We start from the raw sequence: 17,846 nt of genomic DNA on the forward strand, positions 1-17,846 counted from the left end.
GTGCTTAATTAGTGCTAAACTGTTTAACTGACTGTTGTACCAGGCCATATATTTCCTACATAGCTATTTTCTCTTGTCCTCTTGCGTCACTCCATGCTCTCTTCCCACATAATAAAATAATGTCAACTGAAATCATTTTCAAACATTTCATCTAATATTAATTATTGGATTGTATTTGATGTTTTTTTTCCCCACTTTTTGATGAAAATTTGCATCCTACATGCATCACTTTTAGTAGAAATAGGCCTTATGACCGTCATATTTCTATGGCAGTCTGTTAACATTTGACATACGCTGCTCATGCAGCAATGGAAGTAAAACAATGAGGACAGTTTGCATGATATCAGCGTCATTCATTTGTTGATCTTAACAATATCAAAAATAGTGAAAGGTGTATTGTTATGGCTTCTTACATGGTCTCTCATCTTCAGTTCATTAGAACTTAGTTTAAAAAAAAAAAAACATCAGTATAGCATTTCATCATTTCAGCTCATCTCCTAACTGTCTCACTTTCAGTAAATTCTGCATTGTTCCCTCATGCCATTACTGGATCTAGATTCCAGCGCTGGTAAATTGCACATGCGTTGCTCCGGGCTACAGTGTGTGGCTCGCAGTCAAGTGATTTTCTTAAGCAGAGTTCATGCTGTAATCTCACCCTTTGGAATCAATTGACTTCTCCCCCCTTCCAAAACACTTTCATTTCTCTCTTAAACTCTTCCTGTTTTATGAAGTAACGCATTCTTCCTGCCTAGCGCTGGAAGGCTCTTTACACCACCTCCAACCCTGCATTTGTTATGTACAAAAATAGTCACAATTACGGTCTTTTGAAACTGTCTTTTGCTGCTGACACTCAATCTCTGTCCGCGTGATCTGGAAGTGACATAGTGAAAGCAGGGCAGGTTTTGGTCTGGCCTTAATCTCCCATTGCTCATCTGGCTGCCATTCTTCAAGATGAACAGGGTCGGCTCACACATCCCTCAGGGGCTCGCAAACTTCACCTCCACAACAACAATCCAGCTGAACTGTGGAAATGAACAAAATACGAAGAGGAAAACACAGCTTCCATATTGTCCTCCCTATATATACTGCTGGACAGCTGAGATTTGTGAGTGCAGATATGTGTGTGTGTGTGTGTGTGTGTGTGTGTGTGTGTGTGTGTGTGTGTGTGTGTGTGTGTGTGTGTGTGTGTGTGTGCCACAACAGAGAATACATTTCTTAAAGAAAGTACTCTTCTCTAATGTCAAAACATTAGCTTTTGAACTGTTGCCACTGACTGACTGTATTTTTTTCCCCCGTTGTATTTAAAACTGATTCAAATGGTTTTTCTAAGCAATCAACATTTAAAATTTTTATAACTGATGGTTTGGTCATTCTTTTTTTTATTTCATACTGTGACATGCCTGTGTGACATATCTAATTATATAAAGTTACATAATGACTTCACTGCCAGTTCATGTTCAACACACAGCCTTGCAGGCTATGGAGGTCTGTTGGATAGGTAGACTTCAGAGTTGGAGGTCCCCTCTTGGCAATTTTAAAAAATAAAAAATGCATTTTAATTATATTATGAAAAAAGACCTTAAAAGAAAATATGTCAGTTTTGTTTCTTCAAAATGACCAGAAACACTTTTTAGTGTAGAGTGATAGTCCCCTGTTTGTATATAGGCGTGTGTGTGTGTGTGTCTGTGTGTCTGTCTGTGTGTGTGTGTGTGTGTGTGTGTGTGTGTAAAAACACACACACTCATATTCATGCTAATCATTTTATAGGGAATTTCACACAACATATCTAATTCCTAATGAAGCCTATCTGCTTTTTTAAAATCAAATCATAAAAGGTTTTTACATGAAAAACTCTTCAAAATCTAGGTTTGTTATTGGCATCGATGGTTCAGTTAAGAACCTTTAACATCAATGGAACATTTTCATTCCACAAATGTTTCTTTATAGTGGAATAAGGTTCTTTAGAATATCAAAATGATCTTCACACTTAGAAAAAAAATGGTTCTTTTAAGAACTGTTTACAGAAATGTTCTTTGTGGAACCCAGAATAGTTCTTCTATGGCGTGACATAATTGATGTCATATTCAAATCAGTGTCAAATCCCTTACAGTCCATCACTGCTTAGCACTTCAGTCTATAACTGTTTTCTCTGACACAGACCTGCATTCTGTCTGTATCCTTGCAGATCATATATTTTAATGAGCTGTATAGCGTTTAACCCGTATCATTAGAGCAGCTTGCTCTTTCACCATGGAAAAGGGAAAGACTTTTTCTTAATTATGCTGTGTCATGCGGGTCATCTTTGCAGGTGTGTACCTCTGTGCGTGTGACTGTATTGGAGAATGATACTACCATTAAACATTTAGATGAAATTTAACACCCCTACACACACAGAGAGAGAGACTGCCCCTTGTATCCATTCATTTCTAATCTCACTATAACAAGCTTTGTTGTCATTCACAAGAGGTGTCTGTCATAGTGCTGAACAAGCCTGTGTGTGCACATGAAAGAAAATCAGACAGTCAATAGGATGGAGGACAATCAATGACCAAGACCAAGAGGTGTGTGTATATATATATATATATATATATATATATATATATATATATATATATATATATATATATATATATATATATATATATATATATATAAAAATCCTCCACTCTAAACTTAATTGGAGGCTTGATATAATATGGAGTGTCTGGTTAATGTTGTATAGAAATTAAAAATACTGTGTAGTAATCCCTCAGTCAAAGTATAATGGAATTATTTGTTACTAATAGGGTTAATATATTAATATTGCATTAATGTTGCATTAATACTGAAATATTACACGAAAAAATATCATCAGAGCAATATTATTTCATAGTATTTCAAATGTTGCTCTTGATTTAAAATTCAAATTACAACTTGCAGCATAGTTACCTGTCTCAAGCAAACCCATCAAATGGTTTGTTGTCTAAGATATAGGTGGGTAAATAGAGAGTAAGGTAATCTCTTTGGAAATCAAATGATTTGACCTGTGAGCTCAACAATAGTAACTCCTGCAAGACTGTTGTTAAATATTTAGCGCTCTCCTGTCATGAATACAAATGCTGTGTAAATGAGGGTCTACAAGCAGTTGACCCTGGGACTAGAGCCTGCTGAGTGGGGGCTCACACTGGCCTAAATGATTTAATTGTCGTGACCAACTGGTATTTAAAGGATAAGCTTTGAAATACGCCACCTGGTAAACGACACGCTTCTCTGTATCTTAGAGCTTTTCTAGATGACTTTTGAGAAGGACTTGAATTTGTCTTTGAGGAAAAAACTTGGCTGCTTCTAGGCATGAAACCACATGGTATTTCTATTATTATGCAGTTTGCTTCTGTCATCCTGAACTGTCACTTTATTCTGTGTTTCACAAGTTATACTGTAATATACTTAAGTGCCTTTCAAAGGTTTGGAAATGCTCTAGGTTTCAAACCTGGGTTTTGGACAATATCAGCATAAATCTTTATTTCTTGATCAATTCAGTAAAGTAACTTGAATTATCAAGAATGATTTTCCTTTTGATTACGCAATAATGACAATATATACATGTTTGCAGCTCTTCTCATGCCTGATCACTGGATTAAATTTGGCCTAAGCTGGTTTTAGCTGGTTAAATCTCTCAGCTGTTTAGATGATTTATCCCAGCAAGACCAATTTGTTGAAGAATTGTTGATACTTGTATGGTTGCAGCTTGCATCATGTAAGAATTTACAAGATCAGCTTAAAATGTGTACTGCATAATGCAGCCTATTAGAATCCAGTTAGAATGCCTCCAAAATTCAATATATGGAGGCAAAAATGCCCTTGTATGGGTTTTGTCTAAAATTGTTGTATGCTATAGTTAAGCAATATCTCATCCCAAATATCAGATGTAATTCTATAAAGTTCAATAAACAAGTAGTTAATATTGCAAGTTGTGTTTTAGGTACAACATTTTTGCTCTATTTTCACAAAATCCGAACAAATCCACAGCAGAATGGTTGTTGACCCATGTCTCGCTGCTGAATGAATCCACATTTCCGAAATGAATCAGAATGATCAGCTTCACTCCTGAATGAATCAACCATTTGAACAAATAGGTTAAATGAAAGATTCAATGACTCGTTTATTAAAACAGTGACTTACTGTAACCTACAAGTGAAATTAGAATAAACCGATGGTGTGAGGACCCTATTGTAATTGCTCAGTCAATTATTATTCTTCTCCATTAGGTGTGGCAAAATGGCTCGATAGCGCCACCTACAAAATTTCAATTAAGCGGCCTTCGCGCTACGTTTCACGTACAAGTATGAAATAGGTCGAAACTTGTAACAGCCCAATACCAAGAGGTCCCTGGGTGCAAAATTTGAAAACCCAACGAGAAGGGAGATATTTTGAATTTTCTCTGCAAAATTTTTGCAGTTTTTGCCATTTCCAGATGTTAACAAACTCCTCCTAGAGATTTTATCAGATAAACATCATATTTGGTCAGTCTAATCTAAAGGCCTTTGCAATGTTAAATTGTGAAGATCTAGAGTTTTCACTGAAGGGCATGTCCGGGGCGGCCTGACAAATTTCGATGTTGCGCCATTAAACAGGAAGTTGTTGTAACTCGGGCATACGATGTCCGATCTGCCCCAGACTTCACATGTTTTATTAGAGTCCTGGCCTGAAGACATCTACATGGCAATATTCAGTTACAGTCATAGCATCAACTGTGGGCAGCAGGAAATGACAAATTTTACACTGTGATTAACTTGTCATATAGTTTTTAACAGATCAACATCATGTTTGGTCAGTCTAATCCTAAGGCCTTAGCGATGTTAAATTGCCAAGATCTTGAGTTTTCATTGAAGGGCGTGTCCATGGCTACTGACAAAGTCTGATGTTTCACCATGAAAGAGGAAGCTATTGTAACTCAGGCATACAATGTCCGATCTGCCCCAAACTTCACATGTGTGATAAGAGTCCTGGCCTTAAGACATCTATATGCCAATCTTAAGTTAGTCATAGCGCCACCTGCTGGCAACAGGACATGGCATGCTTTGCACTGTAATTCACTCCCAGAAACACATTTAAATATGCCATGAAGTACCAAACATGCTAGAAACATATTAAATCATGCAACACTTGGCTAAGTGCTAATGTACTGTATGCGATTATTATATACATATTATATATATATATATATTATTATATATTATATTATATTATAATATATATATTATTATATACATTATAATGTATGTGATTAACGCAACAAAACAGGAAGTTGTTGTAACTCAGGCGTACAATGTCCGATCTGCTCCAAACTTCACGTTTGATGATAGTCCTGGCCTGAAGACATCTACATGGCAATATTCAGTTACAGTCAAATTGCCACCTTTTGGCAACAGGAATTTTGGCACTTTGAAATGACTCTGCCATAATTCTCCTGTATTTACTCGCTTACATGCATGTCGCCCACTGTTCACTGTTTTCCTAAGGCCAACGGGTGATGGTGAGCCCAGGAGCGAAGGCCCTTTCATCGCTGCTTGCAGCTTTAATTAAATTTTTATTTTGAAAAAGCTAGTATTTAACATGGACAGCAACCCTCGTTAGGCACCTAACCTGCTATCGCTCCCCGGGCGCCACAGCAAAATGGCAAATGGCTGCCCACTGCTCCAGATGTGTGTCCACAGTTTGCAGGGTGTGTGTGTTGTGTTCACTACTCATTACTCCTAAAGTGTGTACGCTAACTTGGATGGGTTAAATGCAGTGGACAAATTCCAAATATGGGTTACCATACCTGGACTTTACATGTCACTTTCACTTTGTTCTGCAGAGAGTCTGCAGTCAGAAAGGAAAGAGACAGAGTCCATTTCAAAACAAGATCAGAACCACAGCAGCAGATGATATGTGCTCATATGACATATGAACATTTTTTTTTTTTTTTTTTTTTATACAGTCAGTGGGTCTTGATGTTGCTTAATAGATTTAGCTCTGATATGGTGATCACCGATAACCATGGGGATTTCTCAAACCATTATATTCATCTGCGCACAACTAGGATAAAAGAACTACTCCGCAACTGACATGCAAGTTTGTTTCAACCTCTGATGGTGAGAGGCTAAAGTTTAATATTGTATTTACAAAATATGTTTTCATAGTTTTGTTGTGCCTTATAAATGTGAAATCATCAAAAATATTATAAGGATTTATGCCATGTAAAAAATAAGTTGTTGAGAAAACCTAGCATGTTGTGTTTCAATTTGTTAATCAAACTGAAAAGGAGTTACTTCTATACATCAAACCAGGTTGAGAACACCAATCACTATAGTGGTGACTAGATACATAACACAACTTTTGCAAGAAAATACAATCAAAAACACTACATAGAGCTTTCTGAAAAACAAATATTTTTGCCATAATCCCCATGCTTTGACCTAAAACACAGATTATTCAAATGCATCAACAGTGATCAAACTGAGTTTAGCTTATTATTAAAATGCAGGTAAATGCAGATTAGTTTTAAGTATTATTACAAAAATGCGGTAAACACAGCCTGCTTTGAGAAACAAGACTGTGTTACTAGACCCAGCTAATGGTTTAAAAAAAAAGTGCATATTTTTGACATCATCTCACAGGTGAAATTCATCATTGTAAGCTTTATGCAACTGTAATATTTAAAGTAAAATGTGTTTGCATATCTTTCTCTCATTCAAAGCAACCATTTTCTGTACTCCAGTGATTAGTTATGCCTGGCTTATAAGCAGTGAATCAGTATTGTGGACCCAAGGGAAATAAAAATTGGCAGAAAATCAGAGTGAGAAGATTTAATTATCACGCAGAGACCTTTACTGTCGCCCGGCCCACTGAACCCAAAAAACCTAATCCGCCTGGACATCAGCCTCCTTCTCATAATTTGTTTCCCATGCTATGATATGCCAAGCAATTACTGTTTTATTGATTTTTATCACTGCAAATTTAAAGTTTTTTTTTTTTTTTTTTTTTTCCCGAAAAGCCATGGTGGTTGATCCCTTCTCTCTTCTGTGTTTTCCCATGTGAGTTCAACGTAAAGAAGAAAAAAAAAAGTGTTTTGTGAAATCCTTCATTCACCTGTATTGACTCTGTATATTTAGACATGTTATTGACCAGTGTCTACAGTTGGACCATTTCTCCAAACGCATATGGAGCTACCCATCCAACTGTTCTCAAGTGAAGCTTTTGCTGTGCATGATTTAATTAATAGATGATTGACATCCATTCTTCTCCTCTGTAATTGGTGTTGTCCTAGCCAAGAATTGCACTGGACATTTAAATTTTTTTGTATTATTATTATTTTTTTTATATATATATATATATATATATATATATATATATATATATATATACTATAAAACACCTAAATTTATGTTGAAATTAATGTTAATTAAGTACATATTGCCATATCCTTGTGAATTATGTGGCCGTCATATAGCACAACATCACTTCTGGCAACCCGAGTTTAAATCCCAACTAAAATAAAATTAAATAAATAGATAAATAAAAATAAATAACATGTATTAATTCACACAAGTTTTAAGATAATCAGGAACAATTCTGTTCAGTATTAAATTTCATTATTGCTTCATTACATCCAAACCATGCATACTTCCGGTTTTATCATTTTTTGACTGTGAAGCTATTGACTTACTGAATATGAGTAGTAACCAAGGGAAGTGTCAAGGACAAAGAATTAATCGGCTTAATTTTAGAGTTGTGGTACACTACATGGTTACACAGTTTGAAATGTGAAATCCTCTCTGCTCATAGAGATTTCGTAGCTCTATTAACAGCTGTTTGTGTGCTTGTGTTATACATGCTCTCTTGGGAGGCTGGCTTTTTTAGGGTTTCAGGACAGGGTCGTTATCACACAATACTGCATGAGGGTGGCCCAGCCAAACCCCCACACGCATGCAGTGTGGCAGCCATGTTGCCTCTCAGAGTGATTTTATTAAGCAGTGTTCATGAAGAAACTCTTAGATTGTCATATGCTGATATGTGAGAAGGTGTGTTTGAGAGTGTAATGTGAGAAAGTGTGTATGTGTTTATGTTGTGGGAAAGAGAGGAAATCCTCAGGGTAGAGTGTTGAGAGTTGCATGTGTGTGGTTGGGTCATTTGCACCTCATCAAGTCAGGACTGGTGGTCTCAGACACACACCAGGAACAGTGCCTCACTGATTGGGTGCCTAATGGGTCATTCTGTGGTCGATCAAGCCACCAATTGTGAGAGGTCCATGAATCAATGTGACCTGTCCTTTACACATTTTGGAACTCTATGATATGCTCTTATTGTTATACAGCATGTGTGTTGTTTCTGTGGGACAGTAGTTTATGTATAGCTTAATGTTGACTTACTCAGAGTCTATGAAGTAGACTAAGAACGTACATTGACTTGTCTGTTTACAAATGTAAACACTATTGATTTAAATTTTCATAATGACAGTTAAGAGTCATAGGATGAATAATATATTGTAGGGCTGGGAAGTATTAATTTGTGTGTGTTTAATGAGTTAAAATAACACAATTAATGCAGTATCTGTTTTTTGTTTTGTCTTTTTTTTTTTCACTTTGTGAAGTAGCTATTCTAATATTTCCCCCACATCCTTTAGCTAGCGTTACAGTATTTGATCATGCTATCTGTGATCCACTCACCAGCTCTGCAAAGTGAGAGTGAGCAGCCGTCTGGGGATGGTCCGCCATGGTTCAACCTCCTTTTGTGGGGCCGAGGCATGACATGCGAGACCCACATGTAGGATGTGTTGCAAGCTCTGTCTTGCTACCTGTTTTTAATCCTGTCAATAATGCTTGTCTCAGTGATTAAGTGCGGACACAAGTCTAAAAAGTCTAAATACTTACGAAACTGACATACCAACATTTTTAACTAGTAATTTTATTACTTTTGTAAGGGAAAAAAAAGAGAGAGAGAAAAAAGTGCAAATTAAACTTTAAAATGCATAAAAACTGCACTGACGGTTTCTTTCAATCAGAGAGAGCTGACAGAGAATTGACCAATGGCGCTTGGTACGGTACGCATTGATACAGTGCATTTTTTGGCGCTTTTCCACTGCATGGGACGGCTTGGTACGGAACGGTTCTTCTTGCATAAATAGTACCACCTCGGTGGTGGAGGTTCCTAGCGTGCCATACCTCTACTAAATGTGACGTGTAAACACCGCAGTTCACTGATTAGTCAGAGAGAATCGTCACTACCAGTGTCATTGGATTTTAAACACGAGACAACAAACCCGCTACATTTAAATAGTCAGTAACAGCCACCGCAATATAATTTGTTCGCGAAACGACTTGCTTTAAACGACTGTCGCACCCAACTTGAAAAAAGAAATGGCTTTATCATGGTCAGTAGATGAGGTGCAGACTCTTTGGTAAACGAGAAAGCGGATCCACGACAGTAGAGACGGCGCAACTATAACGATCAGTCTATAATCCCACCCACTTTGAAGCGGTACTAACTGCAATGGAAAAGCAAACCAAAAGTAAAGCGATCCGAGCCGTGCTGTGCTGAGCCGAGCCAAGTAGTACCATGCAGTGCAAAAACAAGTGTGCTGCACACATCCTGAAAAGTGAAGCCAAAACATTTTCGCCCCCTGGTGGCTGGCTGCAGTATAGGTCATAAACCCGCCTTCTACATGTAATCCAATAGGACACGAGCCATACTAAAAAGTCCAATTACACTAATGCACAAAACATTTTAACAAAGGTTTCTGTCATTTTAGGTAGTTCTCATCACACTGATGTGTGTTCAAGTGTCGTTTTTTCAGTAAGTTTGGTTTTAGTTAGTTATTTGATGCAATAAAAACGGGGTGTGAAGTCTGTGACAAACAGGACGAGGCTAAGGGCCGTGAGAAGGGCGCGAGGCCGGTGCCGTGATTGCCAATGAGCGTCACCTGCATGCACACCATTCTAATATCTCATGGAGGAGCTCGGAAGCATAAAAAGAGGAGCGATGACAGTGAAGGACGAGATAGGACCAGGCTTGGCTATTTATGTTTTGCTTATGTGTCTGGCAGTCGTCGATGAGGGGCTGCCACTTTTACTTTCGTTTTGTGTTGGTTTATTTTATAATTAAAGTTGTTGAACATTCACCGATTCCCACCTCCTCCTTCCCTTAACAACGTACTGTTACATTGGTGCCGAAACCGGGGAGGAAGGAGGGACATGCTGCCAGAGAGCCCTCACTGCTGAGAGGGATCGCGGTGTTATGGAGGTCAGGCAGCACAAAGGAGCTGTGACTGCCCGAGGCGGTGGTGCTGGAGCAATGGAAGACCAGGTGGGACGGAGAGCTCGCTGCCGTGCTCCTGGGTCAAGGTGGGGTGGCTTCTGTCAGTAAAGTAACAGAGAAGTTGCCACCGTTCTCCGGATGCCAGGCCTGCTTCCGTCCGCCATGATGGGGAGACCGAGAGAACGGGGAGCTTGCTACCGGGACGGCGTTGCAGAAGAGCCATCGCTGGCCATCAGGAGGCAGAGGATTATTGAGCCATCCACCAAGTGTCCCATACCATTGCATAGCACCGCAAATGAGAGCCTCTCGTCTGGTTGAGGACCCAGCGGCAGTCCGGGAACTTTTTTTTTTTTTTCCTCTCTCCCCTCTCTCGTCTCTGTCGCTCCTGATGCTTCCATCTCCTTTTCTCTCTCCTTGTCTGTCCTCACCCCCAGGTTCTGCATCCGCTGTGATGCAGAATGAGCATCACCTGCGTGCACACCGGTATACTGTACTGTATCTCGTACTGTGTCTCACAGAGGAGCTCGGAAGCATAAAAGGAGGAGGGACAACAGTGAAGGATGAGAGGACCAGGCTTTGGACTATTTATGTTAAGTTTTGTTAATGTGTGCGGCAGTCGTCGGTGAGGGGCTGCCGCTTTTACTTTTGTTTTGTGTTGGTTTATTTTATAATTAAAGTTGTTGAACGTTGGCCGGTTCCCTCCTCTTCCTTCTCTTAACAACATATCGAGTTACAATGTCATGATTGACAGCTGTGCTTGATATAGATTCACATTGATACATTGATATAGGATCACTACTGCGCAGACTCGGGCTCTGAATGTCATAATCAGCAATGACCATATCAGGGATATTTTGGCTTCATTTTTCTAGTGGAAAGAAGTGGAGACAAGCTGTCCATCGTTTTTTACAGTCTATGGTATTGACAGAGAAAGAAACATCACCAAACACACTATATATAAGGAACAGCTACATGTAACATTTATTATTATGAATTTATGTGAGCATTGTTTTGAGTTTGCTTAAAGCTGCATTTCGTAAGTTTTGCCTCTTTGTCGCCATCTCTGTTTGAAACCTGCAATTACAGTTATATGCGGAATTAATATCGTTACGTGCGTTGTGTATCAGCACGGCTCCTCAGCACGGATGAATCTAATATTTGATGTCAGTCACCACATCGGTGTGGATACTGTACTTCGGAAACACAGATTCTACGTCTTGAAAGTATGATCAAAATAAGAATTTTCACCGGAAAATGTCATCTGAACAAGTAATTAACATGTCTGCCACTTTTGTTCTGACCAACTGAGGAAAAAAAGCACTTAATCCTACAATAAATCGCACTGCCAAAGGTGATTTAATCTAATGATCGCTTAGCTCAGGATCATGCCAAACCACGCAAATTATTATTACTGTTATACTTTGTTTTCAAATTGGTAATGTTAACAACATCAGCATTGCGTGACTATGTGTATTTAGTGTGCATTAGCATTACCTGCAGATTTCAATTTGTGTAGCCACTCCGCAATCTGAAGTCTTTTGCTTTTGACTACGGGTGAATCACCAGTTGTCACTGATTGTCATTTCGGATCTTTCTGGATTACAATCTGCCATCAAAATTGTAAGTTTAATTATTTCAGCTGCTGTGAGAAAAGGCTGTAAATGATCTTGCCGCCTGCAGCATCCTCACATGATATAGCGTAGCTACTAGCTGGGACTCCTTCCTTTCTGTTTACAGACGTGACGTAATGACACAAAGACGAATGGCTACATGCTCGAATTTCCCGCGGAAACCCACCTGTACCACTCTTATTATAAAACATTATTACAAGCTTACCGTTGTGAATTGAGCTAAGGTAAGGAGATAGTTTTGAACACTTTCTGGTTATGTACTTGCTCAAAAAAAATTTAAATTAAGTGAGTTAAAGGTTTAGTTAACTTCAGAATTAAAATTTCCTGATAATTTACTCACCCACTTGTCATCCAAGATGTTTATGTCTTTGTGTCTATGTTCTTTATTCAGTTGAAAAGAAATTAAGGTTTTTGAGGAAAACACTTCCAGGATTTTACTCCATATAGTGGTCTTTACCAGGGTACAACAGGTTGAAGGTCCAAATGTCAGTTTCAGTGCAGCTTCAAAGGGCTCTACACGATCCCAGACGAGGAATAAGGGTCTTATCTAGTGAAACGATGTCATTTTCTAAAAAACTAAAAATGTATATACTTTTTAGCCACAAATGCTTATCTTGCACTGCTCTGCGAATGCGCCACGCATTACATAATCACGTTGGAAAGGTCACGCATGACTTGGGTGGAAGTACCGAGCAAGTGTTTACAAAGCGAACGTGCAAAGACTAAGCCATATGCCCTTTACAAAAAAAAGGTAAAACAACGATGTCGGATGATTTTGAAAGTTGGAGGAGAAAATTGAGATGGAGTTTTTCGCCCTACCACGATACTTCCGCCTATATCACGTGTGACCTTTCCAACGTGAGTACATCATGCACGGTCGGTTTGCTAGATAAGACCCTTATTCCTCGGCTGGGATCGTGTAGAGCCCTTTGAAGCTGCACTGAAACTGACATTTGGACCTTCAAACCTTTGATCCCCAGTGAAGTCCACTATGTGGAGAAAAATCCTGGAAGGTTTTCCTCAAAAACCTTAATTTCTTTGCAACTGAAAAAAGAAAGACATAAACATCTTGGATGACATGGGGGTGAGTAAATTATCAGGAAATTTTAATTCTGAAGTGAACTACTGTAATCTTTTAGTGAATTACATGATCAATTATAATATTTATATTCTTGTTAATAAATGATAAATAAAAACATATAACTTGCTTTAGAACCTGTCCTTCAATTATACTGAAAAATCAGTCAGTATTAGCATTGGTGTCAGTGACACTCGCCTTCATTCATAGTAATAAGTTAAAAGATGGCATTAAACAAATATTTAAATAATATCAAATATTTAAGATACTTTCTTTATGAAGTTTTCATATTAATTTGGAGATTCATTGTGATTACAAGCTTTAATGTTGGGTGCGATAAATTACAGTAATTATTTTTTAATCGATCGACTGCCTTAGTATTAACAGAAGCATCAACAGTCGCTGTATGTTTTGTTATATTCAACTCTCAGAAACAATGAAATCAGACTTTCTTATTTTCTTTCAGTAAAGCAGAGTGCAATGTTTTAAAATACTCGTTGGTTATTTGCCCAAGACAGAGGTCACTGGGGCACTGTTCTTAATTAGCCAAATGAGTCAGCCCGCATTGTGGCAGTGACCTTCTCTGCAGTCAATTACGTGAAAACGACCCTCTGATTTTCAGGGTGAGTTACACTACAGCTCTGTGAAATAATGCTGATCATAAATATCTGTGAATCTGATTTGTTTGTCTTGCAGATAAGAATAAATGAGTTGCAGTATAGCGTAAAGCTTCGGTCTCATGAATGGAGAGGCTCTTAGTCTGCAAATCTTGCTGTTTTATGTCTGATGACATCATTTGTGTTTTAAAGGCTAGCTCCAATTACGTAATTAGCCGGTTGGGTGTTTCCTTAATTATAGAGATGTTTGTGACAGAGCTGCTGACCAGCAAAACCTCAGAATGCTGCACTTTTTTTTCCATTCCCAGATTCCTTCATTCTCTTTTATCTTGTTGTTCATGTTAAAGTGACATTTGTTTGGCTGTGTCTCACACGCACACACACACACACACGCGCACACACACGCGCACACACACGCGCACACACACACACACACACACACACACACACACACAAAGTAAACAGACTTTGCTTTCTCATTATGGATCTTGTGTGTTATGGGTCAGGTTTGACATTATGAGATAATAACGGGAAGCACATAGATGATGTTTTTCATTGTGCATTTGTATTTGCATTGACATGAACTGTAAATTATTTATACCAAAGTATGATTTTGTTATAAATCTTGGATACATCTGTTTTAGCAGTAACTAATGTTAATGTATGCCATTTCATTGCCATTAGACAAGAACATCCATCTGTGTATGTTTACATATGCAGTTATGATCGAGCTTGCAGCAGGTTTTTGCGTATTCGTGCTAGAGTCTCCATCTCTCTGTCCGAGTATTCCAATATTTAATACAGACTGGTTTGATACCTTGCTTGTGTTGCATTCATTGCACATCACCACTGTTTTTTAGAGCATGCGCACAGTGCTGAGGCCAATTGTAGTCCATTAATTTGCAAAAAGCAGACTGATATGATTTCATTCTGAATGAAGTGTTTACATGACATTTAAAAAATTCTTGCATTAAACTCACCCTCATACAGTCCCAAACCTGTATGACTCTGTGTCAGTGTTTTGTTTTTGTTTTGTTTTTTTTGTTTTTTTCTCCGTACAATGGAAGTTAATGGTAGCCAAAACTGCTTGTTTCCCAGTATTCTTCAAAATATCTTAATTTGTGTTCTGCATCAGAAAGAAAATCATACAGGATTGGAACTACAATGAAGGTTTATAAATAATGACAGAATGTCTTTTTCATTTTGGGGGGAATTATCCCATAAAGCAGGTTAAAGAGTAACATCGCTGAAAATGTTTTGTGCTTGAAGCTATGTGTGAAAAACATAACATTAGCATGTTAAGAACAAAATATTTTTGTATGTTTGTATTAACACTGTGTATTAAAATCAAGCCACTTTAAAATCTCAAGTTTATTTGTTTTAAACATTTTATTTTTTACATTGTTTCAAAAAATAACTACAGTAAATTCCATATTTATTAGCATTTACGTCAGGGTATCCACAGGGCATTAAAAAGCATTAAAAGTCATTAAATGGAATTTTGCGAAAAATTAAGGCCTTAAATGGCATTAAAAAGTATTACAATTTTATTTTCACAGACATTACATTTTTTTAGATAGTTTTGAAGAAAAATGAATACTACCAGTTTATTTTGAATAAAGCCTAAATAATTAATAAACTTTGATTTGCTGTTGAAAAAAATATGTACATTGGTGTGATACGCACACGGAATCCAGTTTGGTAATTGCCTCCGGACGGTTCAAAATTGCCGTAACGCCGGTTTGGACAGCGGCGGGCTGGGACCTGGAAACGGAAGGCTGCATCAGTGTTGCCAACTTTAGTGACTTTTCAGGCCCCTTTTGCGAACTTTTTTTCTAAGAAAGCACGTTGTGACGAATATAGCGACTTGTTAACCTGATCTAGCTTCCGAGAACCCCCCGGTACTACCGCACGAGCGCGAGATCTTGCTTTCCTGCCGCAGGCGCACCTCTCTGCTTCAGCAGCGCATTCAGTTGAGGCTGTGCACTCTGTCAGAGAACAAATAAAATAGATACTATTGCTTCTAACCTGAGTGATCATTTTAGGTGTACATATAGCCAAAATCACAGCAAATGTCTTTATCTTATGTGTATGGTGTTTTTTGTTTTTTTTGTTTTTTTGTCAGACAACGTCTCGATTATAAATCAGGATTTTAGTGCTGGTGTAACATGTCAGGGCTTGACACTAACTCTTGTCCATTAGTCTGGGATAAGAGAATTTTACTTGCCCGGCCAGACAAGGACCTGATTAAAACGTCAATACCAAAAAAAAAAACAAAAAAAAACAACAGCTTGGGAATCACCAAAACGCGAGAATGACTGACTTTACTACATTTAGTGTAAGTGGCGATCGATAGTGGATAATAATAAGCTGCATAATGTACTGATGATAACAAGGTTGAGCTGTTGAGGCTTGCGCAGCATCTCGAGGAGAAATGGAAACATGAGCGAAGCACACACAAAAAGAAACTCGGTTAAACATACTGCGGTAAATATTCAAAATGTGGAGTTTTTATAACTTAAAACTTGGTAAGCAAAATCACACGACCAAGAATGCTGTTTTCCTAAATGGGCTACCATCACAATTAAAAATGTGACACTGATTTCATACAACAGTTCAATTAACAAGAGGTTAATATTAAGTCACTTACATTTTAGAAGGAACATTGACTTTTTTTGTTCTATTTTAGCAGCAAAAATAGTTTCAAACAAAGATCACAGCAGTACCATAGTGCAACACTCAGTCTTGTTTTCATTACTGAATGATTCAGCGTTTTGAACGAATCGGTTGAGTCAAAGATTAAATGACCCATTCATAATCAATTGCCTCATTCTTGAATGAATCATCCATTGGAATGAATAATTTGAATGAATGACTCAATAGCCGCTTTTCCACTGTCGGGCCAGTGCGAGCCAGGGCTAACAGCGTGCCGGGCTGGGCCGGGCCTATGGCCACAGACCTTAGGCACCGAGGCCAAAATCAAATTGCGTTTCCACTGTCGGTCTGCTAGCTCCGCAGCGCTGATCTAAAAACAGCCCTTAAACACACCTCCCTTGATCAAACGTCACACAACCCAACCCATTTCAGCGTTTAGACCATCACCTGACTACGATTAACTCCGCCTTTCACCTCGACCGTGCCTCAAGCCCCAGCTGGCCCGCTTTGGACCAAGGTTTTTCGGCGGGCCAAAAAACCCGTGCCTTTGGCACCGAGGAAGCACCGAAGAGGCACGATCAAGCCCCGGAAGTGACAGTGGAAACGCGGCCGGCCCTGGCACGCACTAGCACACCCGCCTTTGGCCCGGCAGTGGAAACGTGGCTAATGACTCACTCGTTAAGATGGTTACTTGCTGCCACCTACTGGTGGTTTAGTTTCATTTTAAAAGTATAATTTGCCCCCCAACAAAGGATATTGGAAAGGATATTGCTTCAGAAGAAATTTATATTTACACCAAAAAAAAAAAAAAAAATCATTTTTTTTTTTTTCTGGACAAGCAACTACTTTACTCAAGTGAATGACCGATTTACGCAGTCACCTTTTCATATTGTCTGACAAGAAAAACGGAAAAATATCTAGATGAAACAATTTTATTGGGAATTTGGCTATATATATATATATATATATATATTAGATTTAAATTATATTTGATGAAACCTGTAGAAACCCTGTACATGTTACTGTCAACTGTTGTTCAGCTATTATTAGGTTCTGCTATTAGTTTTAGTAATACCTTCTGTTGAGAACATTAGTTAACACTTTCTAGAACACCTTAACATTAAACACTGTTGAATGCAACCGAAAACCCAGCCCACTCACAGATCATAATTTTAAAGGTCCCGTTCTTCGTGATCCCATGTTTCAAACTTTAATTAGTGTGTAATGTTGTTGTTAGAGTATAAATAAAATCTGTAAAATTTTAAAGCTCAAAGTTCAGTGCCAAGCGAGATATTTTATTTAACAGAAGTCGCCTACATCGAACGGCCAGTTTGGACTACATCCCTCTACTTCCTTCTTTAATGACGTCACTAAAACAGTTTTTTGACTAACCTCCGCCCACAGGAATACACAAGAGTTGCGTTTGTAGAGTGTGTTTGTCGCCATGTCGTCGAAACGCTGTTATTTTCATCCCGCAGTCCAATCACCGGGTCTGATTCCGGCTCAAATTGATAGGGTAAAATTAAAGACATGTTTACAATAACACTGAGCGCGTGCATCTCCACGTTATGGTAATAGGCGTGACTT

The 17,846-nt window shown here is 38.3% G+C and overlaps 1 protein-coding gene across 3 annotated transcripts in view; it reads left to right on the forward strand.

Moving 5' to 3' along the window:
• rsrc1 (arginine/serine-rich coiled-coil 1) overlaps positions 1-17,846 on the forward strand; it is a 173,216-nt gene that overhangs the window by 138,807 nt on the left and 16,563 nt on the right. The window lies entirely within an intron of this gene.

Source organism: Megalobrama amblycephala, linkage group LG16 (assembly GCF_018812025.1).
Source record: "Megalobrama amblycephala isolate DHTTF-2021 linkage group LG16, ASM1881202v1, whole genome shotgun sequence".
NCBI classification, from domain to species: domain Eukaryota; kingdom Metazoa; phylum Chordata; class Actinopteri; order Cypriniformes; family Xenocyprididae; genus Megalobrama; species Megalobrama amblycephala.